This window comes from Piliocolobus tephrosceles, chromosome 19, assembly GCF_002776525.5.
Source record: "Piliocolobus tephrosceles isolate RC106 chromosome 19, ASM277652v3, whole genome shotgun sequence".
Lineage (NCBI taxonomy): Eukaryota > Metazoa > Chordata > Mammalia > Primates > Cercopithecidae > Piliocolobus > Piliocolobus tephrosceles.
Genome location: NC_045452.1, coordinates 54,841,085 through 54,868,590, shown reverse-complemented (window position 1 = coordinate 54,868,590; position 27,506 = coordinate 54,841,085). Strand labels below are relative to the sequence as shown.

The window sequence follows — 27,506 nt, the reverse complement described above, 5'->3', positions numbered from 1 at the left end:
TTCAACCCAGAAGCTCAAGCCATCCACCCTCCTCGGCCTCCCAAAGTGTTGGGATTGCAAGCATGAGCCACTGTGCTGGCTAATTCTTTATTTTAATGTTCATGTTTTCATTAGGCAATTTCAGTATACCCAAGTGTATTTTGAGAAGTGATTCACTTTTAATCTCTTCTAGTTTCTTTCAGTTATGGCCACAAAATTCATTTACATTGCATGCCTAATTTAAGGAAATGCTGTTGCATTAGTGAGTATCTACTTTTAAAAACCTAAAAGAGTTTCTTACCTCATGTCTCCTTACAATAATCTGATTATAGACATTATCAATTCTATGAACTTGCACACTTCCATAAAGAAAATACATATCCCGGGACTTTTGTATATTTTACGTTTTTCTTGATTTTTTAAAATTCACTATTTAAGTTATTTTGGCAGTAGGAGCATGGAAACAAAATGACTTCTCAGAAGGTTTAAATCTATGGAAAGACCTATTTTCTCTTTTTTTTTTTTTTTTTTTTTGAGACGGGGTCTTGCACTGTGGTCCAGGCTGGAGTGCAGTGGCGCAATCTGGGCTCACTGCAAGTTCCACCTCCTGGGTTCACGCCATTCTCCTGTCTCAGCCTCCCCAGCAGCTGGGACTACAGGCACTGCAACCACGCCTGGCTAATTTTTTGTAGTTTTAGTAGAGACGTGGCTTCATAGTGTTGACCAGGATGGTCTAAATCTTCTGACCTCGTGATCCTCCCACCTTGGTCTCCTAAAGTGTTGGGATTACAGGCGTGAGCCACTGCGCCCAGTCTTATTTTCTTTTTTCTTTTTCTTTCTTTCTTTTTTTTTTGAGATGGAGTCTCACTCTGTCACCCATGCTGGAGTGCAGTGGCGCGATCTCCACCCACTACAACCTCCACCTCCCGGGTTCAAGAGATTCTCCTGCCTCAGCCACCCTAGTAGCTGGGATTACAGGTACCTGCTACCACACCAGGCTAAGAAAGACATATTTTCATTCTTAAAGAAGAACAGTGAGAAATATTTAAGAGACTTACTTATGTTGTTTCACATTCTAATGCCTCCCTAATCATCCACCAACACATTACAAATAAACACCAATGTACAGCAATGAATTGAGACAAAGGTTCCATGATATATCTCAGACATGTCATTTCCAACAAAGCCTACTGGACTCTTTATTAAATTAAATGCTTTTTACTTACAGCAAGATTCACATGGCTTCTTCAGAAATCCTAGGGCTTCAAAAGTAAATAAAAATTTACTAATGTTTTCAAAATAAATTTTGTTCTTAAATTTTTAATCACACTGATTTACTGCAGGGATAAAATACATTCAAGTGTTTCAAATACTTGAAACATTTTTAAAACCCAAGAAGTTATAATAATAGCTCTTTCTCACTGTGATTATACTTGCAATATTTTCCATAAAATTATTTTAAAAGATTTTTTCGGTATTTAATTACTCATAGACATTGTGCAATATTATCAAGTTATATTTAAATAATTATTTAAATATTCAAATATATGCATATATAAAATATTAGAAAATCATAAATATACATGCTCTTAAAGGAATACTCACATTTTAGATTAGTTAAAAAACACAGCTTCAATTACTGATAAACATGCAGTTGAATACAGTTTTCTAAACTATATTCAAAAGCATAGTCAAGCTTTAGTATCTTATGAGTAAACACCTCAAATTTTGTTAAACCATATCTTTATGTATCGTGTGGTGTTATATGCTTCATTATCATTATGAAGGTTTACATGTTAAACTGTCAAAGATGCAGTGTGGTAATGAACAGATAATTTCAGATCAATTTAATCAATCAACTTACCCCATAACTTCTATGACTTATCCTCAGCCGATTATGTTAGACGTTATGATGTTGTTAATTAATGTATTCAGATTTGATGGGTTATTTTTCTAACATAATTTTAGATCATGGTATGAATTTAAAGTAAAATTAATTACATCTTATTTCCAAGAAAGTAATGCATTGGTACTCCACATGAAATTAAAATGAACTTACATTAAAATTATTTAACATTACATTTTTAAAATTATTTAATGATAATATTTAAAGAGAAAACTTGTTTATCAATATATGTTGCATCACCATATGAATAGGAACATACCTATTGTATTAGTCTGTTTTCACACTGTTGATAAAGACATACTGAAGAATGGATAATTTAGAAAGAAAAGAGGTTTAATTGGCCCACAGTTCCACATGGCTGGGGAGGTCTCAAAATCATGGCAGAAGGCAAAGAGGAGCAAAGTCACAGCTTACATGGATGGCTGCAGGCAAAAACAGGGAACTTGTGCAGAGGATCTCTTCTTTATAAAACCATCAGACTTGTGAGACTTATTCACTATCATGAGGACAGCATGAGAAAGACTCATCCCCATGATTCAATTACCTCCCACTGGGTGCCTCTCATGACACATGGGAATTGTGGGAGTTACAATTCAAGATGAGATTTGGGTGGGAACACAACCAAACTATATCACCTATGAAAATCGAGAATAGTTGTTACATGAAAATTGTATGTGTAAATATTTCCAAGATTTTTGTGTAACTAGTATTTACCTTATTGGGATATTTTGAGGTAAAAATGAGATAATGCATGTAAAATACTTCAGTCATTAAATGAATTAGCTAAATGGTACATGCTGATAGACAAATTTCAAGAACTCTCATGACTGGAAAAAAGCTTTAGTTTGGATCACCAGGCAAAGAACGGCAGCTAGCTCTTGAGTACAAACTAGGGCACCTAGAAAGTCAGTGTTAAAAGGAAGGGGTGAAGAGCAGTCATGCCCCATAAACATTTTCAGAAATAAAAACTTGTGTCCACTTGTATTTAAGTTTTTTTTTTTTTTTTTTTTTTGCTCCTCTAAATTTGGATATTCAGTTGATGAATTATTTACCCTGTCACTCTTGGCTTTTCTAATTCTTTAAAAATACACTATTTTTGCCAGCTTGTTTGCATATTTTTAAGAGGTCATATATGGATTGAACTAAACATTTATTAAGTAATTTGCAAACTTTAAGAAAAGAGATTTTCATGGGATTAATCTATAATTTAAAGGATAAATGGATATCACTAGAAATTCTAAGATGAAATTTTGAAGAATTTCAGAGTAATCTCGGAAACTTCTAAATATGATTGTAGGAGGCGTTGCTTGAATAGAGGTGATGGCTATTAAATAAGCTTATCAAATGATTTGCCTTGAGACAGGAACCAAAGTATGGTGACAGGATTGATTAGATGCCAAAACAATAAAAGCACCTGGAGCTAAGCTACATTGATGGGGTATGTCCTGTTTGATAACAGGGTTTTGTTCCTAACTAGCATTCCGGTTCAAAATCCATAAGGTTTAGCGACTTTCCTATCTCTTTCACTCCATCCCCATCCACCCATTGATTTCTTTTGTTCCTATGGATGTTATTATGTGACCCAGTTTATTGCATTTGACTGATATGATTTTGAATAAATGTATAATTATACACATACATGTGTTTGTGTGTGTGTGTCATCAAACAAGTATATTACTCAAAAGTAGAAAACAATGAACAATGGAAGTCAAACTCTTGTTTGTTTTTCTTTTTTTTTTTTTTGAGAGGAAGCAATTGAAGAAATGAGAAATTAAATTAAATTTATCTTTTAATTGGGATACCCCCAAATTGGCACTTGTTTTGTGTTCATAAAATTCTTTACATTTTGTATTGGAAATAAAATTTTATATTTGTATCCCACTGTTCATACATAGTACAATGTGCTTTGCAATTAGGAAATAATAAAATAGCGATAAAAATTTTAAGTATTTAAAAAATAAATGGGGGTTATTTTCCAAATATAGTTCCCATGAGCATGTAGGTAAATAGAAAAGAGGAGAGAAATTTTCCGAGTGAATATTAAGGAAGATGCATGTTTGGGAATGAGGGAGGGAGAATGGAGTCTGAGTGAATTACAGACAGATTATGTAGAGGATAAGTATTTTTCACATTACTGTTGTTGCTTGCAATTTTAGCAGCCTCCCTTTCTATCACAGTTGAAGATGAATGGGAAGGGTGCTTTATTATTTCCACTTTGGAAAGTCCTCATTTTTCTCCATGCTGGCAGGTCTGCCTTAGATCAGTAAGGTCTGTGGCTGTCCAGATGCACATCATAATCTGCACAGAAACCTACCATTTAGTCAAAAACCAAAAAGTAACTGGGATACCTATGGTATTTGTTTCTTTCTGGCCTTTAATTGCTGTACTCATTCACTTTCTGGTTGTGCTTTTAGCACTTAACACCAATGCCAGAGAATGGTCATTTGCTCTTTAGTAAATAGGATAATAGTACACAAATGTTGAAAAAATAAACATCAAAATGAGACGCTCCATATCAAAAGGCCTCTAATCCCCAGATTACTCTCATTGTCTCATAGATAAACAGCTGACAGATTAACAGTACACTTTTTAATCCATTTTCAGAGTGTCAAACTTGTCAGCGAGCATTCGCCAAGTTAACTTTGTCAAGATTCCCTATGGACACCATTGCAGCAAACGCAGACAAAGCCAACCCCATGCTCTGTTGTGCCAAGATAGGTGGGTACTACAGGACTATAGGAGTTTTCTGCACACGCTTGTCTTTCTGACTTTTGATTTCTAAACCCTGAGTAGGAGATTATAATATGGGGAAAAGGGAATGGCAAGAAGTTGAGAGGTCAAGTTGCCATTTTCTATACATTGAGCCAAGCCTGCTCCCTGGTATAGCTGGAGAGGTGGCAGAACCACAACAGGAGGATGCACAGCTGGGCCCAAGTATGCCTTGGAACTAATCAATATTGGTGGTTAACAAGAGTGAATGCTAGGGAATTACACAAGTCAGCTTTCAAACATACTGTCTCAGTTCATTTAGGCAGCGACAACAGAATAGCATACACTAGGTAGCTTTTAGCCCATTCTTGAGTTTTTGTGTTTGGTTTGTTTTGTTTGTTCTTTCTCATTGAGATAGGGTCTTGCTCTGTCACCCTTGCTGGATGCAGTGGCACAATCATGGCTTACTGCAGCCTCGATCTCCTGGGCTGGGGAGATCCTCTCTCTTCAGCCTCCCAAGTAGCTAGAATTACAGGCCTGCCCCACCATGCCCAGCTACTTTTAAAATTTTCTGTGGAGATGCAGTCTCTATGACCCCAGGAGTGATCACCCGATTTTAACTGTTTGCACTTTCTATCACTGGAGGAAGCACTGAGAAGGGTAGGAATGACAGTCTTGAAGAGCTGATGCCACCCCTCTCTGATCTCCCAGCAGTGGCCCCATGACATGGAGACAAATTCTGTGTGCTTGGGGAAGAGGCAGCACAGTAATTGTGGGACCTTCCATTAAACCTCAGTGCAACCCTGTCAAAGCAGAAAGCAACACCAGTCAGAACTCAGTGCCTACAGAAGGGGCATTTAGAGTAACCCTAGTCAAAGGGGAATTGCCCATCCCAGTGGTCAGAACCTGAGTTTTAGCAAGTCTTGCCACTATGAGCTAAAGGGCTCTGGGGTCCTAAATAAACCTGAAAGACAGTCTAGGCCACAAGGACTGCAATTCCTGGTCAAGTCCTGGTGCTGTGCTGGGTTTGGAGCCAGTGGATTTGTGGGGCCTGTGACCTGGGGCAGCCAAAGGAATGCTTATGGCAACTCTCCCCAACCTCAGGCAATGCAGCTCATAGCTCTGGGAGACACTACTTTTGGCTTGAGACAGGACAGGGAAAAGTAAAGAGGACTTCGTCTTGCAACTTGGATACTAGCTCAGCCACAATAAAACAGGGCATCCAGCAGGCCTCCATTTTAGACCCCAGCTCATGGACATTTCTAGAAACAGCTTGGGCCACATGCAAAACCACCTTCTTAAAGAGGACCCAGTCCTGACAGGATTCAGCCCCTGCTGCCTAAAGAGGCCCCTGGACCCTAAATAGTCAACAGTGATAGCCAGGCAGCACTTGCCATGGGCCTTGGGTGAGATTCAGAGATGTGCTGGTTTCAGGCGTGACCTAGCACATTCTCACCTGTGGTGGGTAAAGGGAGAGACTCAACCTGCTTGAGAAAAGCAGAGAGAAGAGTAAAGTGGACTTTGTCAGGTACCTTAGGTAGCAGCTCAGCCACAGTGCAGTAGAGCACTAAAGCAGATTCTTGAGTTCCTGACTCCAGGCCTTGGCTTGTTAGCAACATTTCTGGACTTGCCCTGGGCCAAAAGGGAGCCCGCTGACCTGTAGTGAGAGTCTCATGCCTCACAGCATTCACCACATGCTAACCGAGGAGTCTTTGGTCCTTGATTGAACATTGGGGGTACCCAGGCAATACTCACAACAGACCTGGCATGGTAGTGGCTACAAGAAGAAATGCCTCTGCTTGTGAAAAGGGGAAGGAAGAGTTGGAAGGACTTTGTCTTCTCGCTTAAGTGCCAGCTCAGCCACAGTGGAACACAGCACCCAGTAGATTTGTAAGTTTTTTGACTCCAGACCCTGGTTCCCAGACTGCATCTCTGAACCCACCTGGGGATGGGAGAACTTGCTGCCCTTAAAGGAAGGACACAAGCCTTGCTGGCTTTGCTATCTGCCAATTACAGAGCCCTAGGGCATTGAATGAATGTAGTTGGCAGCCAGGCAGTGGTTACTGCAGGCCTTAGGTGACATCCAGTGCCATGCTTGTTTTAGGTCTGACTCAGTGCAGTCCCAGTGGTGGTGGCTATAGGGGTGCTTGCATCACCTTGCCCCAATCTCTAGGCAGTTCAGCACAGAAAGAGAGAGAGAGAGAGAGAGAGAGAGAAGTTCTGTTTGTTTGGGAGAAATTAAGGGAAGGCAACAAAAGTCAGTGCAGGATAATCTACAGATTTGTCTGGATCTTATCCAGGACCACCAAGGCAGCTCCTCTACAACTCTAAATTGCCACAGCATTACTGGGGTAGGGGTTCTCCCTAATGCAAAAATGGCTGCAGTGAACCAAAACATAGATTACAAAACCCAAGTTGTCTCAAATATCTGGAAAGCCTTCCTAAGAAGTTTGGGTAGAAATCAGGCCCAGACAGTAAAGACTACAATTAATATCGATCTGTTCAATGCCCAGATACTGATGAACATCTACAAGCATCACAACCATCCAGGAAAACATAACCTCACCTAATAAACCAAATAAAGCACCAGAGACTATTCCTGGAGAGACAGAGAAGTATGACCTTTCAGACAGAGAATTCAGCATATCTGTTTTGAGGAAACTTAAGGAAAGTCAAGATAACACAAACAAGCAAATCATAATCCATCAGATAAATTTAACAAAGAGATTGAAATAATTTTTAAAAATCAAGAAGACGTTCTAGAGTTAAAAAATTTGACTGACATACTAAAAAGTGCATCAGAGTCTCCCAAAAGCAGAATCAATTAAGCAGAAGAAAGAAGAAATGAACTTGAAGACAAGCTATTTGAAAATACACAGAGAAGACAAAGTAAGAAAGAATAAAAATGAATGAAGTAATTACAAGATCTAGAAAATAGCTTCAAAAAGGCAAACCTATGAGTTATTGGCCTTAAAGAGGAGGTAAACAGAGAGGTAGGCATAGAAAGTATTTTCAAAGAGAGAGTAACAGAGAACATCCCAAACCTAGAGAAACGTATCAATATTGAGGTATAAGAAAGTTATAGAACATCAAGCAAATTTAATCCCCAAAAGACTATCTTAAGACCTTTAATAATCAAACTCCTAAAGCTCAAGGATTTAAAAAGGATCCTCAAAGCAGTAAGAGGAAAGAAACAAATAGCATGCATAGAATTCCAATATGCCTGACAGCAGACTTTTCAATGGAAACCTTACAGGCCAGGAGAGAATGGCATGACATAATTAAAATGCTGAAGGAACAATACCTTTACCCTAGAATAGTATATCTGGAGAAAGTATCCTTCAAGCATGAAGAAGAAATAAAGACCTTCCTAGACAAACCACAGCTGAGAGATTTCATCAACGCGAGACCTGTACCACTAGAAATGTTAAAGGGAGTTATTCAATCTGAAAGAAAAGGATGTTAATGAGCAAGGGGAAATCATCCGAAGGTACAAAACTCACTGGTATAGTAAGCATACAGAAAAACATAGAATAGCGTAACACTGTAATGGTGGTATGTAAACTACTCTTGTCTTAAGTAGAAAGTCTAAATGATGAACCAATACAAAACAATAACTACAACAACTTTTCAAGATGTAGTAAAATAAGAAATAAAGAGAAATAACAAAAAATTAAAAAGTCGGGGGAAGAGTTACAGTGTAGAAATTTTACTAGTGTCTTTTTGCATGTGTGTTTGTTTGTTGTATATACAATGAATGGTAAGTTGTTATCAGCTTAAAATAATTGGCAATAAGATAGTATTTCAGTGACTCATGGTAAATTCAAATAAAAAAACACAACAGATTAAAAAATTCAAAAGCAAGAAATTAAAACACACAACCAGAGAAAATGACCTTCACTAAAAGGAAAACAGAAAGAAGGGAAAGAAGAAATAGCAGACAGGAAAACAAATAACAAAATGACAGGTGTAAGTCCTTATTTATCAATAATAGCATAGAATGTAAACAGACTACACTCTCAAATTAAAAGACATAGAGTGGCTGAATAGATAAATAAAGAAAGACCCAACGATCTGTTACCTACAAGAAGTACACTTCACCTATAAAGACACATATGGAGTGAAAATAAAGGGATGGAAAAAGATTTTCCATGCAAATGGAAACCAGAAAGGAACAGGAGTAGCCATACTTTTGTCAAACAAAGGCAATTTCAAGACAAAATATTTAAAAAAGAAACAAAGGTTATTGCATAATACAAATTATTCAATTCAACAACAGGATATACCAGTTTTAAACATTTATGCATCCAACACTGGAGCACACAGATACATAAAGCAAATATTATTAGAGCTAAAGGAAGAGATAGACCCAAATACAATAATAACTGGAGATTTTAACACTCTTCTTTTAGCATCAGACAGATCATTCAGTCAGAATACCCACAAAGAAACATTTAACTTCATCTCTGCTATATACTAAATTAACATAATCAATATTTATAGAACATTTCATTCAATGTCTGCAGAATACACATTCTTCCCCTCACCACATGGATTATTTTCATATAGACCATATATTAAGCACCACAGCAAGTCTTAAAATATTTAAAAAATTGAAAATATATCAATTATCTTCTCTTACCACAATGGTATAAAACTATAAATCAATAATAGAAAAGATTTGGGAAACTATACAAACATATGAAAATTAGGCAATATGCTCCTGAATGACCCATTAAGAATAATTATTTTAATTCTTGAAACAAATGATAGTGGAAACACAACATACCAAAACCTACGGGATGCTGCAAAAGCAGTACTAAGAGGAAGGTTTATAGCTATAAGTGTCTACATCAAAAAGTAGAAAATCTTCAAATAAACAATCTAACAATTTACCTCAAAGAGCTAGAAAAGCAAGATCAAACCAAATGCAAAATTAATAGAAGAAAAATAAAGATCAGAAAAAATAAATAAAATTGAAATTAAGAAAATAACACAAAAGATCAATGAAACAAAACGTTGCTTTTTGAAAGATAAACAAAATTGACAAAATATTAGCCAAACTGAGAATAAAAAAGAGAAGATCTAAATAAACAAAATCAGAGATGAAAAAGCAAACATTACAATTTATACCAAAGAAATTTAAAGGCTCATTAGAGGTTTATGTGAGCAACCATACGCCAGTATACTTCCACACAATAAAAGCCATATGATACAGGCTCTCATTTGATATCACACTGAATGAAAAAAAATTAACCCTCTCCTCTAAGATCTGGAACATGGCAAGGATGCCCACTATCACCACAATTATTCACCATAGTACTGGACATACTAGCTAGAGCAATCAGACAAGAGAAAGATATAAAGGGCATCCAAACTGGAAAGAAAGAAATCAAATTATCTTTCATTGCAATAGACATGGTCTTACCTTTGGAAAAACATAACAGCTCCACCAAAAATATAAAAAACTATTAAAACTCATAAACAAGTTCAATAATGTTTCAGGACACAAAATTAACATATAAAATCTGTAGAATTTATATATGCCAGCAACAAACTGAAAAAGAAATCAAGAAAATAATCCAATTTTTAATAAGTACAAATAAAATACCTAGGAATTACCCAAAGTGAAAGATATCTACAATGAAAACAATAAAACATTTATGAAAGAAATTAAAGAGGACTCACAATAATGTAAATATATTTCATGTACATGGATTGGAAGAATCAACATTTTTAAAAAGGTCATACTACTTGTATTAGCCTATTTTCATGCTGCTGATAAAGACATACTTGAGGGTGGGAAGAAAAAGAGGTTTAATGGACTTGTAATTCCACATGGCTGGGGAGGCCTCACAATCATGGCAGAAGGAAAGGAAGAGCAAGTAACATCTTACATGGATGGCTGTAGGCAAAGAGAGCTCTTGTGCTGGGAAACTCCCATTTTTAAAACCATCAGATCTCATGAGACTCATTCATCATCATTAGAACAGTGCAGGAAGGACTATCCCCATAAATCAATCACCCCCCACCAGGTTCCTCCCACAACACGTGGGAATTGTGGGAGTTATAATTCAAGATGAGATTTGGGTAGGGACACAGCAAACCATATCACTACCCTAAGCAATCTACAGATTCAAAGCAATTCCTATCTGAAGACTAATAACATTCTTCATATAAGTAGAAAAAAGGTCTTAAGATTCATATTGAACAAAAGAAGACCTAGAATAGCCAAAGTTATCATCAGCAAAGATAACAAAACTGGAAACAAATTACCTAACTTCAAGTTATTTTACAAACCTGTAGTAACCAAAACAACATGGTACTCACATAAAAAACAGATATATATATACCAGTAGAACAGAATATCAAGAAACAAATCCATAAATCTACAGCTAACACATTTTTGACAATGGTGCCAAGAACCTATATTGTGGAAAGGACATTGAAGAATAAATGGTGCTGAGAAAACAGAATATCTATATGGAGAAGAATGAAACTGGACCCCTATCTCTTGCCATATACAAAAATCAAATTAAAATGGATAAGGACTTATATCTAAGACCTCAAACTGTAAAAGTATAATTGGATTGGTTTAACATAAAGAAAGAATAAAAGCTTGAGGGAATGGATATCACATTTATCCTTATGTGATTATTATACAGTTCATGCCTGTTTCAAAATTTCTCACATACCCTATAAAGGTATGCGCCCACTATTTACCCATAAAAAATTAAAGATAAAGAACAAATTAAAAAAATAAAATGAGGTTGTATATGTGAGCCCTAATCTATTATGACTGTGTTTTCTATGTGAGAAGAGGCGATTAGGACAAAGACACAAATGGAGGGATGACAAGGTGAGGATATAAACAAAGATCAACATCTACAAGTCAAGGACAGAGGTCCCCAGGAGAAAACAACTCTGCTGACATGACTTCAAACTTTCAACTTACATAACTGTGACAAAATACATTTCTACTGTTTAAGCCACTCAATCTGTGGTACTCTGTGATCCCCCTAGCAAATTAATATAGTCGAATCCTAGACATATTTAATAAAAGTTGTAATACTTTTGGAAATCTCTCTTTTAAACATCACTTAAACATTCTGACAACCTTCTGTAATTCAAGTTAATCTATCTCCTAGCCCCTCCTCCACCATCTTTGACGTCAGGAATAGCAGACCAAACTGTCTAAGAAATATATATTGACATTTTGCACATGTGTAGTTACTGAGATATTAATCCTTTTAGATATTAATCCTTTTTCATTATCTTAAAATCATATATATATTTAAAAGAACATAAGATGTGGAATGTAGTTTTCAACCCACATATTATCTGATATTATCTGTAAATTATCTTAAATATCCTCTTTTCTATTTCAAATCTTTCTCAATACTTTCATAATACTGATATTTCACAGAGTAGGTACAACATAATTTACTCTCAAAATTTTTAGATTTAGATGTAAATGTCTATAACGTTTTATATAATACTTTTAAAACTCTGTTATTTTCTCATAGTTTAAATATATGTGTAATGTTTTCAATGATATACAACATTTTAATACAGGCAAACACACATGATAATAAATATGAAAATCATTCACATAATGGGAAAAAGAGAACTATGTGTGTGTGTGTGTGTGTATTTGACTCTTGAGCAATGCAAGGAGGTTGTGGCACAGCCCCCCTGCACAGTCAAAAATCCGTGTATAACTTTTCATTCCCAAAAAATTTAACTACTAAAATCTACTGTTAACTGAAATGCTTACTGATAGCACAAACAATAAATTAACACATATTTTGTATGTTATATTAACATATACTGTGTTTTTACAATAAAGTAAGCTAGAGAAATGAAAATGTTATTAAGAAAACATAAGAAAGAGAAAATATATTTACTGGTCATTAGGTCAAAGTGGATCAAAATAAAGGTCTTCATCCTCTTCATGTTAAGTAGGTTGAGGAAAAAGAGGAAGAGGAGGCCTAAATCTGGCTTTCTTAGGGCAGAGAGAAGAGGTGGAGGAGGTGGAAGGAGAGGCAGAGTAGGCAGGCACACTGGGTGTTAACTTTATGGAAATATGTTGTGATTTTTGCTTGACTTTTTGCTTTTTTTTTTCCTGAAAATATTCCTATATGATACTAATCCTTCTATCATTTTCTTTAGTTTCAGTGCCTACCATTTCATGGAAGGAGTCAAAAGCAATCTTGAGTAATTGGAACTCTACTGCCAAATTCCCTAAGATCCATTGATTTTCTGGCTGTTTCTATGTCTTCTTTCTCATTATCTGGCAGTGGTTCAGAAGTGCTCATCTCCATCAAGTCATCTTCGGTTAATTCCTCTGGTGTAGTAACTATTAGATCTTTTATTTCTACATGATCCATATCATGAAATTATTCACCAAACCCCATTATTTTTGCCATATTCACATTTTTCATTATTTCCTTGATTGGCTTTTTATAAATTCTGCAAAGTCATGCACAACATGTGAACACAGTTTTCTCTAGCAGGAATTTATTGTTTCAGGCTTGATTACTTTCAAGGCTTTTTCTGTAACAGTAATGGAATTTTCAACAGTGTAATCCTTTCAGACTTTTATGATCTTTTTCCTATTGGGGTTTTCAACCACAGAATTTTTTTTATTTGTATAGATGTAAGGGGGTATATTTGCAGTTGGTTACATGGATGTGTTGCCTACTGGTATATAAGTCCGTTCTCACACTGCTAATAAAGACATACCCAAGACTGGGTAATTTATAAAGGAAAGAGGTATAATTGACTCACAGTTTCACATGGCTGGGGAGGCCTCATAATCATGGTGAAACGCGAATGAGGAGCTAAGTCACGTCTTAGATGGTGGAAGGCAAAGAGAGCACACTCCCCTTTATAAAATCATAATATCTTGTGATACTTATTCACTATCATGAGAACAGCATGAGGAAAAACCCACCCCCCATGACTGAATTACCTCCCACTGGGTCCCTCCCACAAGTGGGAATTATGGGAGCTACAAATTAAGATATGATTTGGGTGGGGACACAGCCAAACCATATCAATACTCATATTTGTAGTTGACAAAACTGAGATATAAATTGGCTAAATAACAAGTCATAAGACTTGTAAATGGCAGAGGTTAGATTCAAATCCTCACTGTCTTACTCTACATTCCTCTTCTATACTATATTCCTACTCTATATTTCTCTTCATTTAGTGATTCATCTGCCAAACATTCATTTATTGTGATGCATCATTTTATAAATACCATAGAGCACATTTTAATAAGGCAATGGAAATCTTCTAAGCTCTAGGAAAAAAAAAAATTGTGACATTTTGTAATAGGTTCAAGGAAATCCTCAGGATCGTTAATGTATGGAGAAAAATGGACTGAGAGTGCTTTTTAGGACTATTAGGATTATTCATTTAAAAATAATCAAATTCTGAAATTTGATTTAAATATAAAATATGATTATGCTCAAAATGGTAACCAGTTCTCTCAAAAAGAAAACAAAGAAAATAAAAGACTTTGAGGAGGATATCATAATTTGAAAATGCAAAACCAGTTTACCATATTTTAGGTAATTTTTGTGTTTAAGATTCTCTCTAAAGATATTTTTGACACTATAGAAAGTTATAAGACATTTTTTAAAATGTATCAGACCCTCAAGAAACAATTTAACTAAACCATGCTTCAGAAAACTAAAACTAAACGGTCCAACTGAGCCTGATAATTGGAACCTAAGTTCCCAAGATTCCTAAATAGCTCCCTGGGACTATCGTTAGTGGAGAAAGAACCTGCCTCATTAGGGTATTCACATAATATTTCAATTATGCCAAATACATAAACCCTCAAATGCAGTCAACTTATAGAATTTTAATTTAAAGATTATTCTCTATCTTCCTTGTTATCTATTTACCTAATTAGGAAAGAGCAAATACAAATATTATTTTTCTAACAAAGTGGCTGATAATAAATTTATGAAGTTCTGGTTGTTAATTAGAGAAAGAAATAAAAGAAAAATTACATTTAACAATAAGAATGGTATCATCCGTTGGGCCGGGCGTGGTGGCTCACACCTGTAATCCCAGCACTCTGTGAGGCCGAGGTGGGTGGATCACAAGGTCAGGAGATCTAGACCATCCTGGCTAACATGGTGAAACCCCATCTCTACTAAAAATACAAAAAATTAGCTGGGCATGGTGGCAGGAGCCTGTAGTCCCAGCTACTCGGGAGGCTGAGGCAGGAGAATGGCGTGAACCCTGGAGGCAGAGCTTGCAGTGCGCCGAGATTGTGCCACTGCACTCCAGCCTGGGTGACAGAGTGAGACTCTGTCTAAGAAAAAAAAGAAATAAAGAAAGAATGGTGTCATCCATTTCCCTACTCATTTTATTGCCTCCTATAAAATTAAAGATAAGGCTAGGTGTAGTGGCTCACGCCTGTAATCCCAACACTTTAAGAGGCCCAAGCAGGAAGATTGCTTGAGCCCAGGGGTTTAAGATCAGCCTGTTCAACATAGCAAGATCCCGTCTCCACAAAAAATGCAAAAATTAGCTGGGTGTGATGGCATGTACCTTTAGTCCCAGCTACTTGGGAGGCTGAGGTGGGAGAATTGTTTGCACCTGGCAGGTCAAGGCTGCAGTTAGCCATGATGACACTACTGCACTCCAGACTGGGCAACAAAGTGAGACCATGTCTAAGGAAAAAAAAAAAAACTCTAAAAGAAAAATTAAAGATAGCCAGACATAATCACATATTAAGATGATTAAAATAATATGCCTAAATCGTTCACCATTTACAAAGATATTCATTAGAGTCTTAAATATAAGATTTAAAAGATGAATTGTTTTCAGTAAATAATCTTGCATGTACATTAAAACATTAGAGTTCACTAGACCGTATAGTCTCAAAAAACATTTCTCTCACATTAGGCTTTCCTCTTTCTTTAAAAATAAATGTTTTAAACCAACAACGTCAATTAGGCTTTATCTGAGCCCCCAATTCTTTAAAAATAATCAGTAACTTTAAATTTAAAGTTTTTTTCTGTCCCTTTTTTTTTTCTTAGAGGATGGTTTGTATTTAATATAATATATTTAAAACAGTACAATTATGATATTTCCCTAATTCCAATGTTTTCAATAGCAAAATAACATTTTTGTGACAAATGCAATGACTTTTTGTGAATTCTGCCTGTACCTTACATATGGGAACTATGTACCAACATGGAAATGTAGAGAAACCGAACAATTTTCTTAGAAAGACAGACTTATTCCTGTCACAGTGAAGGTCACACGTATTCCCAGGCCTGTTGAACATCTGAAAAGCAGAGATTTTGAAGAGAGATTGCTTTTTTCCCCCTGTGTAGCATTTTGAAATATTTCTAAGTGAGGAAAAAATATGACAGGCACAGAAGTGATTTCAAAAAAAAAAAAAAAAGAAAGAAAGAAAGAAAGAAAGAAAGATGGTGGAATAGGCAGCTCTAAGCTCCTTTTCTCACAACTAAAACATTTAAAAAACAATGAAAAACCGTCAGAACCAACTTTGTCAGAACTCTGAAAAACAGCCAAAGATTTACAGCAACCAAGTGAACCCTGAATCAACAAAAAGCCAACTTTAAAATGAGAGAGAGGATCTGTGGCATTGTTACTTGCTCTTGTCACATCTCTTCCCCAGTTTGGTGGCAGTCCTAGTCCTGAAAACAATTGTCCATGTTGCTAGGGTGCCATCGTGGTCCTTGGATTCAGAAAAAAAAAAAAAAAAAAGCATGCCTTATTCATAAATTATCATGTAAATCTGTTCTTACCTACCTGGAAACAAGCTGAAGGACTAAGAAAATGTGCTCCTCTCTGTTTCACTGGACTCACTAACGGCCAGAAAAGTAATAGGCATTTTTTTAAAACACTGGTGAATAACAAACCACAGATATCTGGGGCAAAAAATCATGGCTGAGATACACATACAACAGAATTCCTAAAACCAGAGAGGAAAACCTGCTAGACAATTCTTTGGGAAATGAGGGTGTTCAAAGTCACCTGTGTAGATGGGGGACCTTAGAAAGCTATACACATGATGAGGACAAGGTGCATGATCAAAAGGTTTTGCAAAGATCAGGGGCTCTCACATTTGGCCAGTCTCTAGACTCAGTGCAAATCTGGCGAAAAGTGTCGAAGGAGAGCTGCAGCATGAAATCCACTGGCAAAAAGTAAGAGACACAAGTTTTGTTAGTTTGTTTTCTAGCTCCTAGTGTTCAAAGAAATGTATATTGAAACACTACATGAATACAGCTACAGAACAAAGGCTTCAGTAACCAACACACAGCAATGAATACAATCTCTGCAAAACAGATCGGAAAAGTTACTAGACAAATAGTTTATGAAAGCCTTCAAAATAAAAACAAACAAAAAACACACCCTGGGAAAAGCAAAGAACCTGATTTCTAGAGTTACCACATTTTAATATTCAAATGTGCTGTTTTCAACAAATAACCACAGGGAATACAAAGAAACACACAACTATGTGTCATTTAATGGAACAAAGTAAATCAACACGAGCATTAGATTAAATAGACAGAGATTAAACAGACATTAGATTAAATAGACAGAGATTGTCTTGGTCCATTTTGTGCTGCTGTAACAGAATACCTGAGACTGTGTAATTTATAAACTCTAGAAATGTATTTTTCAAAGTTATGGAGGCTAGGAAGTCTAAGATCAAGTCATGGGCTGGTTAATTATCTGATGAGGGTCCCGTTCTTGCTTCCAAGATGGCACCTGTAATGCTTCATCTTCTAAAGGAGAGGAATGCTGTGTCTTCATGTGGCAGAAGACAGAAGACTGAATTCCCTCATTATATAAGGGCACCTAGGGCTGGGTGCAATGGCTCACACCTGTAATCCCAGCACTTGGGGAGGCTGAGGCAGGCGGATCACGAGGTCAAGAGATCGAGACCAGCCTGACCAACAAGGTGAAACCCCATCTCACAAAAATTAGCTGGGCGTGATGGTGGGCACCTGTAGTCCCAGCTACTTGGGAGGCTAAGGGAGGAGAATCGCTTGAATCCAGGAGGTGGAGGTTGCAGTGAGCCGAGATGGCATCGCTGCGCTCCTGCCTGACAACAGAGTGAGACTCCGTTTCAAAAAATAAATAAATAACAATAAAAATAAAACATAAGGGCACCTAATCCCGTTCATGAAGGTGGAGCTCTCTCGACTCAGTCACCTCTCAAGGCCATACCTCCCAATACTGTTGGATGGAGGATTATCTTTCAACACTAATTTTGGAAGTGACAAAAACATTCAAACCATAGCGCTCTGTCCCTAGGCCCCCCAAATTCAGGTCCTTCTCAAATAAAAAATACATTCTTTTCATCCCAAATGTTAACTCATTTTTGTACCAACATAAAAGTCTAAAATATAGAATCTCATGTAAATCAGATATTGATAAGACTTATTTTATAAGATTTTATAAGATTTATCTTGAGGCAAATTCCCTCTACAACTGAGAAGCCTGTGAAAATAAATTATGTGCCTGTAAAATTCAATGGTGGAACAGGCATAGGATAGATTTTCCCATTATAAAATAGAAAACCAGAAAAGAAGAAAGGGACAATAGATCTCAAGTAAGCCAAAAACCCAACAGGGCAATCAAAATTAAATCTTAGGTTTGTGAGTAATGTTTGACTCCATGGCTTACCTCCTCAACACACTGGGCTACGAATTGAGTCTCCAAGGTCCAAAAGCATACAACCTTCATGACTTTGTTAGGCATAGCCCACAGTGCAGCTCTTGTGTGCTGGAGTTGGGTGCCTGTGGCTCTTTATGAGTGGCATTGCATGCCAGTGGCTCCATAGTCACTGGATACTGGGGACATCCCATCCACCAAGACTCTACGAGATATAGGCTTAGTGGACACTTGCTGCAGTGGCTCTGCCCCTGTAGCAAGTCTATTCCTGAACCTCAAGGCTCTCTGAGGCATACTTTGAAATGTACGTTGAGGCAGCCTGCCTCCACAGCTCCTGTACTCTGCATTCCTGCAAAATTAGCACGATATGAACTCTGCCAATGTTAATGGCTCTACCTTCTAGAGGTGCAGCTCTTGACTCACTTGGGCCTACTTGAGACATAGCTAGGATAGTTAAGGAGCACTGTGTAGGAATGTGGGGAGCAGAGATTCGAGATGGCCATGGATGTGATAAGAAGAGTATCCTTAAAGATCTTCAAGATGTGTTCAGATCATTCTCCTAATGTCTTGATAAGTAGCAAATAGCTTCCTTCTATCCACATTAATCTCCTCACCAAACAGGCACTTGGCACCCCCTTTCTTTTCCCTCCGAAACATGCTTTTATATTCTTTACATAGCCTGGCTGAGAATTTTCCAAATATATATGTTAAGCATTCCTTTTCATTACAAAGGTTGTCTTTAAATCATTTCTCTCTTCTCAAATTTTACTATAAGCAGTTAAGAGAAGCCAAACAGCGTTCTAAATACTTTGCAGTTTAGAGATTTCTTCTGGTCAATATCCTAGTTCACTGTCCCTAAGTTCTGCTTCCCACAAAGTCCTAGGATATGGATATAATTCAGCAAAGTACTTTGCCATTTTGTAACAAGGATGGTCTTTCATCCAGCTTCTAATGATATATTCTTCATTTCCATATAAGATCACATCAGAATGGCCTTTACTGTCCATATTTCCCACAAGATTCTATTTACAACTACTTAAACAATATCTAAGAATGATTCAGTCTCTATGTGAAGTTTTCTCTTTTCTGTGCCCTCATCAGAATCACCCTTCATTTTCCATTTATGGCAAAACAAGCTTCTCAAGAATTCACTTCAAAACTTTTCTAAGCTCTACTTATTACCCAGTTCAAAAGCTGCTTTAATACTTTTAGGTATTTGTTATAGAAGCACCTCACTTCTCTGGTATCAATTTTTTCTTAGTCAATTTTATACTGCTATGTCAAAATACCTGACACTGGATAATTTATGAAAAACAGAAATTTATTTATCACAATCTGGCAGCTGGGATGTCCAATACGAAGGCTCTGGCAGGATTCTTGTTTGGTGCGTGTTCAGTCTCAGCTTCCAAGATTGCACCTTGAATGCTGCATCCATGGATGGGAAGAGCACTGTGTCTTCACATGGCAGAAGATGGAAGGGCAAAAGAAGAATAAAGAAGAATAAACTCCTCCCCGTCAACTCCCTTCACACTTGTTGTAAAGGTCCCTACTCCCTTTTATAAGGGCAGAACCTCTAGACTCAATCAACTTTAAATGGTCACATCTGCCAATAATGTCACCTTGGTGGTGGTTTCAACATAAATTTTGGAGGTGAAAATGCATTTTAACTATAGGAAATATATTACAATAACTTTAAAATGTGTTCAAAGAGTTATATAAAGCATAGTCAAAGGACTAAAAGAAATAAGGGAAGTGTGGTATAAACACAATGACTATATCAAAGACATAGAAATCACAAAAAGGAACAAAACAAAAATTCTGGTAATAAAATATAATTACTTAAATAAAATTTTATTAGAGGGCTGCAAAAGCAGATTTGATCAAACACAAATCTTCAAATTAATCTTCGGTTGATTGAATATAAAAACATTTGAATTTTGAGAGCAGAAAAAAAAGAATAAAATTGAACAGAACCTAAGGAACTGTGAAACACTATCTAGTAGAATGAAACACACATTACCAGAGTTCCTGAAAGTAAATCAAGAGAAAAAAAGAAAGAATATTTAAAGAAACAATGACAAAAACCTCCAAAATTTGTTGAAAGACATAAACTTACGAATCTAAGAAATTCAATAAACTCCAAGTAGGAAAGAACTCACATAGACACATACTGAGACTTATTATAATCCCTCCATTGAATGACAAAGATGAAAGAAAAACCTTGAAAAGAGCAATAAAGAAGTGACTCACCCTTTACAAGGGAATCTCAATAGAACGAACAGTTTCTCTTCAGAAACTATGGGAGTAGAAGAAGTAGTAGGGCATATTTAAAGTACTTAAAGAAAAAAAATTAAGTAAATGAGAAAGATCTTTATCAGATAAACAAAAGACAAAAAGGTTTATAACTACTAGACCTGCACTATAAGAAATATTAAAGGGAGTTAATATGAAGTTCAGATGAAAGAACCATTGACAGTAACTTGAAGTCATTTGAAGAAACAAAAATCTCCAGTAAAGGTAATTATATCGGCAAACATAAAAACCAGTATTATAAAATTTTTGTTTGGTTACTCCACTTTTTTATGTCCTACATAATTTTCAAACTAAATATATAAAAGTAACTATAAATATATATTATTGAGCAAAAGTATTAACATGTAATTTCTGATAACAACATAAAGGATAAGGAGACAGAACTGTGTAGAGTTAGAGATTTTTTATGTTATTGAAACTTATAAATGTAATGTTTAGTGCAATCCCCATGGTAATCACAAACGCAACTTCTGAAATATATACAGTAAAGGAAATCAGAAGGATATTGTGATGGATAATTTCTTGTGTCAACTTGACTGGACTATGGAGTGCACAGACACTTTGTGAAACATTATTCTAGGTGTTTCTGTGAGGGTGTTTGGATGAGACTGACATTTAAATTGATAGACTGAGTGAAGCAGATTGCACTCCCTAATGTGGCTGTGCCTCATCCAATCAGTTGAATGCTTGAATAAAGTAAAAAGCTGACCCTCCACTGGGTAACAGAGAGTTCTTCTTGCCTAATCATATTGACTCTTCCTTAATCCGAGCCTTCCAGACTTTGGACTGGTAGAGCCTGACAATAAGCCTCAAGATCCTCAACTCTTACCAATAGAGTAGGTCCTAGTAGTAAGAGTTGAAAATAAATTTGGCATCTGCTTTAATTGATTAAACAGCAAAATAAAGATGGACACTAATTCACTAATTCTCTTTTCTATTCAATAAGATTATATATATATATAAACTCTAGCCCTATACAGTTCTGGCTCCTTACCCTTATGTTGTTGTTATCAGAAATTACATATATTTTTTTTTCTTTTTTTTTGAGGTAGGGTTTCACTTTGTCACCCAGACTGGAGTGCAGCAGTGTGAACACAGCACACTGCCGCCTCAACCTCCCAAACTGAAGCAATTCTTCTGCCTTGGCACCTCAAGTAGCTGGGACTACATGTGTGCAACACTATGACCAGCTGACTTTTCTATTTTTCTGTAGAGATGGATTTTCCCATGTTTCCCAGGCTGGCCTCCAATTCCTGGGCTCAAGCAATCTGCCCATCTCAGCCTCCCAATGTGGTCAGATTACAGGCATAAGCCACCATGCTGGGCTGAGGACCAAATATGCATTTCATTGTCAAGAAGAGTAGATTTTTCCACAGTCTTCCTTTAGTATCATGAAAAAGAGAACCAATTCCAGTGTTCTAGAAGTACAGTTCTGAATTTTTGGTGCACATAAAAAAGTTAATTCCTTAAGTATCAGAAATAATTACCTGTGGTAGTAACATTTTTATATATTTCGGCTAATTTTATAATGCTATTTTTATCCTGAATGTTCACAATTCAATGTGTTATAATTTTACTCAAAATTTATAAAAGTTTTGGGTCTGTGTGTGTGTGCGTGTGTGTGAATGTGTGTGTATGTGTGTGCAGGTGCACATTATTGAAGTCTAATGTGAAGCTATTTCAAAAATAAAGCAAGTAAAAGTAGCATAAGGTCTGTGTTTTTCATTTTGTGGATACTAGAATATCAGAATTTATAATATTTTTCTCTGTGATGCCTTTCTTAAGAAATGGATCAACTTTGGTTGTTCCACTGCATATGCAAACAGATATATAAAGTCACTTCTAAAAGAGGCTTAAAAATGTCAGAATTTTAATGTGAAGTTGAGAGTGTTAGAGAAAAGTCAGTTTGGTATAAACTCTAGGTTTTCTCTCACATTTGAATATCATCCTATCTTCATTCAGGTTAACTTCCTACATCACACTACATGGTACAGCCTGACAACATGCCTCAAAATCCTCGACTCTTACCAACGGAGTAGGTCCCAGTTGTAACAATTGAAAATAAATTTAGCATCTGATTGAATTTCTCTTCATTTAAAATTAGATTACATAATAACTATTTTTGAGGCAACTTACCTTATACTTTCTGAGATGCTTATGTTGCTTTAGCTGAAAGTCTGGGAAAAAAAATAGGCAGATAGGAGTGTGATAATGAAGGAGATCCTGGGATCCTGTTGGATCAGAGACCATACCGAAAACAAAATAATTGAAATAAATATACCAGAATTCTTCCTAAGTATATATTTGCTAATCTTTTCAAATCACTCTGAGTTTGTCTTTGTTTGTTATGGATGAAAAAGGATATTTTGTGGAATTAAGTTTTGATATTATATTTCTTTTTCCTCTTATATCAGTTAGAAGCTTATGCACTACTTTCTGTGGGAAGAGTATTCTGGAAAAGAAGATCAATTAATACGTAAATTTTTGCCGGTGGTATTGATTGGAACAATATTTTATACGAAATATAAAGTTGTCACTCCATTACAAGTTAGAATATGCTGCTTTTCTTTAAAATATGAAATATGTTTTTAAATGAAGACAAGGATGAGGTAACATCATATTGAGATGGTATTATCTGCAGATTTTCCTATAAATCTATAGATCATGCTTCAACTCTATGCATTTAACACATTCCAGTGCTCCCTTTATATTTAAATGATGGAGAAAAATCACAGATTTCTACTGATGCATTGTGGGTTTTTTTTTTTGAAAGAAATAAATTTGAAAAATAACTGGCTTGCAATGCATACAATTTTATGTGAAAACCTTATTTAATTCATCAAATAGAATATTTTCAGCTGAAACAAAAATAGTTCCTTCTTAAGCTCCTAAAGAAAGATGCCACCTTAAAAATTATTCAGGTAAGAGTGATATGTGAGAAACTTCACTCTTTGACAATTTATCAGAACAACTGATTATGTACTTAAGCATGCATAAATATGCTTTCTATACACATTTAACCTAACCTGATAACTTTTAACCCATAAACCAATTAAATTAAATCATTCCAAAGTGATCTTACATTGCCCATGTTATAATAAGCAAGTTTTTCCTAGCATAACTATTTTTCAAAATTTTGATTGCATAGAGACTCAAAGTAAATAACAATATAATCCATAATAAAACGTATCTAAAACATAAAGTCCAAAGTTTACTTGCTCTGTATTTGTTGATTTTCATGTATGCATTGCACTCCTTGTTATTGATAATGGTGTGGCATTATTCAGACACAAGTAGTTTCACTTAATGGATTCACTGATAAATATCTGAGTGATTTCATTAGTGATTTATGCTATTTAAATCACTCAGATATTTATCAGAGAATCCACTAATAATTGTATAATTACTGGATCATAATTTGTGCTAAAATACAAAGTTCTTTATCATCTCTTATTCCTTTCACTCATTCTGTCATTTATTCAACAAATAGTGACTTGGTGCTTCCTATGTGTCAGCATTGCTCTGGACTCTGATTCTAGCAGTGAGGCAAATATGCAATTGTTCTTAGAATTTCTATTTTTAGTGATAATGGACAAATATTAAACCAAGTAAATATTCTAACTACTTTTAAGTTTTGAAATACTTCAGAACTAAGGCAGGGAAGGAGAAAAGGTTTCCAGAAGTTGCAGAGTTTAATATTAAGTAGGGTTATAAGAGAATATTTACTAAGAAGATAATATTTAATCAAAAAACAAAAAAGAAAAACAATAGTAATGTTGTGTTCTAGGGCAAGAATGTTGAAAGTATGTAAAAAAGAAAGTGCAAAGTTTCAGGGCTGAGGTCATATCTTTCCATTATGGCTTCAAAAGAGAAGCAAGAGAGAGAACAGTAGGATATAAGTAAGAAAACTAATGCAGAGTCAAATTATGCTGGACATTTCAGGCCTCTATATAGTTTATTTGTTGCCATTAAACATATTGGCAAAAAAAAGTAAATTACTTTTAATGGCAAAAATCGCGATTGCTTCTGCACTAACCTAATACAAGGGCGATGGAATTTATTGGTTGTTGCTATAATCACTAATGCCTTTAACAGAGAAAATGATAGACTCAAATCAGCCAATTGTTAATTGAATGCGTGGTAGGAAAGTTACAATACATCCATGGAATTATTTAAAGAGACCGTAATTTCCTGGAAGTGGAATGTAATTGATGCTGATGATCTGGCCCAAGGTCTGATTATAAGAGGAGCAGAATTTCAAATTGAACTGTTTTCTCAGCAAGTCAAAATCAGGGTCATAAAGAGAAAGGACAGGACCCAGAGACTGTCCTGGTTCCTGAGATAAGTGATTCAGGAACATTAAAGAACCAGATCTCCTCGAGCCCTCTAAGCCTAAAAAAGTGGTTCACTTCTCTTTTTTAGACTGTAACAGACCCCTGGAGAATTTCCACTGGACTCCCCTGAGGCAGATATTTTGCAGAAGAAAACTTCCCTCCATGAGATCTTCTCCCACATTCCCTCTTGGCAACTTAACCAGAAGATATGGTTAAGTTCATTTCCGTGGGCTTTAGAACTTCTGGACCTTATACATGAGAAAAGAGATCATTCATGGTTGGAGTCACCAGACCTGGTTAATATGTGCCAAAAGGAAACAGAAAAAGCAGTCCTGGTGGCCACATCTTGCAATTACTAGACCAGAGTATAAAGCTGGATGAGAGAGACTTTGATGATATGAAGTATTAGGGTTTAAAAGGAACACCAAACTCAGTGGATTTCAAGAGCATCTGACATCAGTCCCAGTATGCCTTAGGCATGGCTCTTAGAAGCACTACGGATCACATTACATAGTGTCAAGTTTCCAGACCTGCCCTGATAGAGTGTTGTAGAACCAATATAAAGGCTGAGGCACTGGACAAGCTGGAGTGACTGTGCACTTCACGATTCCCAATAACATTAGTTTCACTAAGTTTATAAAGATTGCACTTTTTACAGGCTTAACTAGTGGCTGTTGCCTATAGGCCAAGAAGGATTAGCAAATAATGCTGTTATGAAACAAATGTTGAAGATGATATACAATTCTAGAGGAGCAAAGGAAAGATTGTAGCATGTAATCAGTACAGAGAGATAAGGACCAACATAATTTCCATGCCAGTTATCAGCAACTCAACAATAAAGGAACTCTATTATGTAGAAATCTAAGACAATGGATAAGCTATCATCACAGTTTTTAGGGAAACTATAGAAAGGTTGCCAATAAGGATTTTTGTACATGTACATATATATTCAGAAAGCAGCTAATGTGGAGAAGCAGAAGGTCAATATTAGCCACTCCAGTGGAAATTTCAATCACTCATCTACTTTCCAAACCTGAGCCAACTTTCAGACTGAGAGTCCAACGATTAAAGCAGAAGCTGTGTTTTTCAGAGAAATGACCTGATGCCAGAGCAAATATATACTGTAAAGATAATTTTCTTCCTCTACTCAAAGAATCTATAGCCATAGGTACATATGGAAAAGGGAACATCGACATTTTTTGTATAGTGTTGTGAATTGAAGGAAAGTCAACTTTTACCATAGCCTCCCTTCAAGAGTAGGTACATATGAAAATCAGCTAATACATTTAGTTTAAACACAAATTCATTTCACAGTGGATCCAATGAGTCCATATATGCACAATAAAACTTTACTTCCTGAATTCATAATTTAGATGTACATACATAGTAACTGGCAGGAGACTCACTCTAGCTCCTTACAATGTGAATGAATAATAATTGTCATACGAAAGGTCAAGGAAAAGACTGAAAAAGTTCTTTAAACCACAGCCAAGAGACTTCATAAGAGCAATATTGCCTTCCAGATATAATAGGAGAGATCAGTGCCATTTTTAAAAACGTAATAACTTGCAGAGGCACACTTCCTACTGTGTTCTCATTTAAGTCACTTGCTTCGTCATATAAAAATCAAATACATGATGACAGATTGCAGTGAACACATACCCAAATGGTAGTCAAATACAAAGCTGTTCTGACAAGTGTGATATTACTGGAATGGGTAGACTTGGGTATGTGATACTTGTTAATTTTTATTTTTAGTTGCAGAATTTTAATTAGACACTTTTTTTATAAATTTAAGTTTTTGATTGAAAACAATATATTTGCTTAAACATAAAGCACAGTATGTTTCTTTTACTGCTACAGGTGACAGTGTTTCTCAAGTTTATAGTGATCAAATTTGGTTATCCACTGAGTTCTAGGAAAGTCTTGAATTTTAATATTTTTAGACAGAAAGTTTCAAAGGCTTATTGTCAATAAGCTCTGCAGCTTGCATAAAAATAAAAACTAATAAAGGATTCCATTTCCATTTGTTATGTCTCACAATTTGTATTTTCTTGCATCCAGATAAAACGTTTCAAAATCTAACAAAACCCGTTACATAAATTAACACATAACATTTTTTCTAACTTTGCTTGTCAAGATAATCTTATAAACAATGTATAAATAAAATATAATGTACTAATTTCTGGAATTGATACCACATCCTGAAAATATTAGCTGAAATTAACTGGAAATAAATGTGCAAAGTTTCATGCATTACAAAAAGAAACATGTTTACATGAAATTAACTAGGCTGTTATAAATACCATCTTCAAAATTATTGTTAACCCTACTAAAGGTTACAAAATGTTTTTATTAAAATTTATTCAATCATTTGCCTAAGTAATAACCAAAGTAATTGTCATACACAAAAATATAGAATTTACATAATTAAATATTCAAAATATGAAAAGGAAACATTAACTGCAAATTGTATAGCATTCTTTCATTTATGTAACCTCTCTGATCAAAGCAAGCTCATTCATATTTGTCAAGCAATTGTTCTTTGACTTTTTTTGAACTTGGTTAAAATGACATTTTAATGA

General features: G+C 35.6%; 1 long non-coding RNA gene across 1 annotated transcript in view; it reads left to right on the top strand.

Annotated features, from left to right (window-relative positions):
• Positions 1-26,950, top strand: part of LOC111524132 — a 147,348-nt gene extending 120,398 nt beyond the window's left edge. Inside the window, exons 2-3 of the long non-coding RNA XR_002725701.1 lie at positions 4,134-4,238; positions 25,010-26,950. This is a non-coding gene — a long non-coding RNA (uncharacterized LOC111524132). The remainder of the gene's footprint in view (positions 1-4,133; positions 4,239-25,009) is intronic.
• Positions 26,951-27,506: the final 556 nt, after the last annotated feature.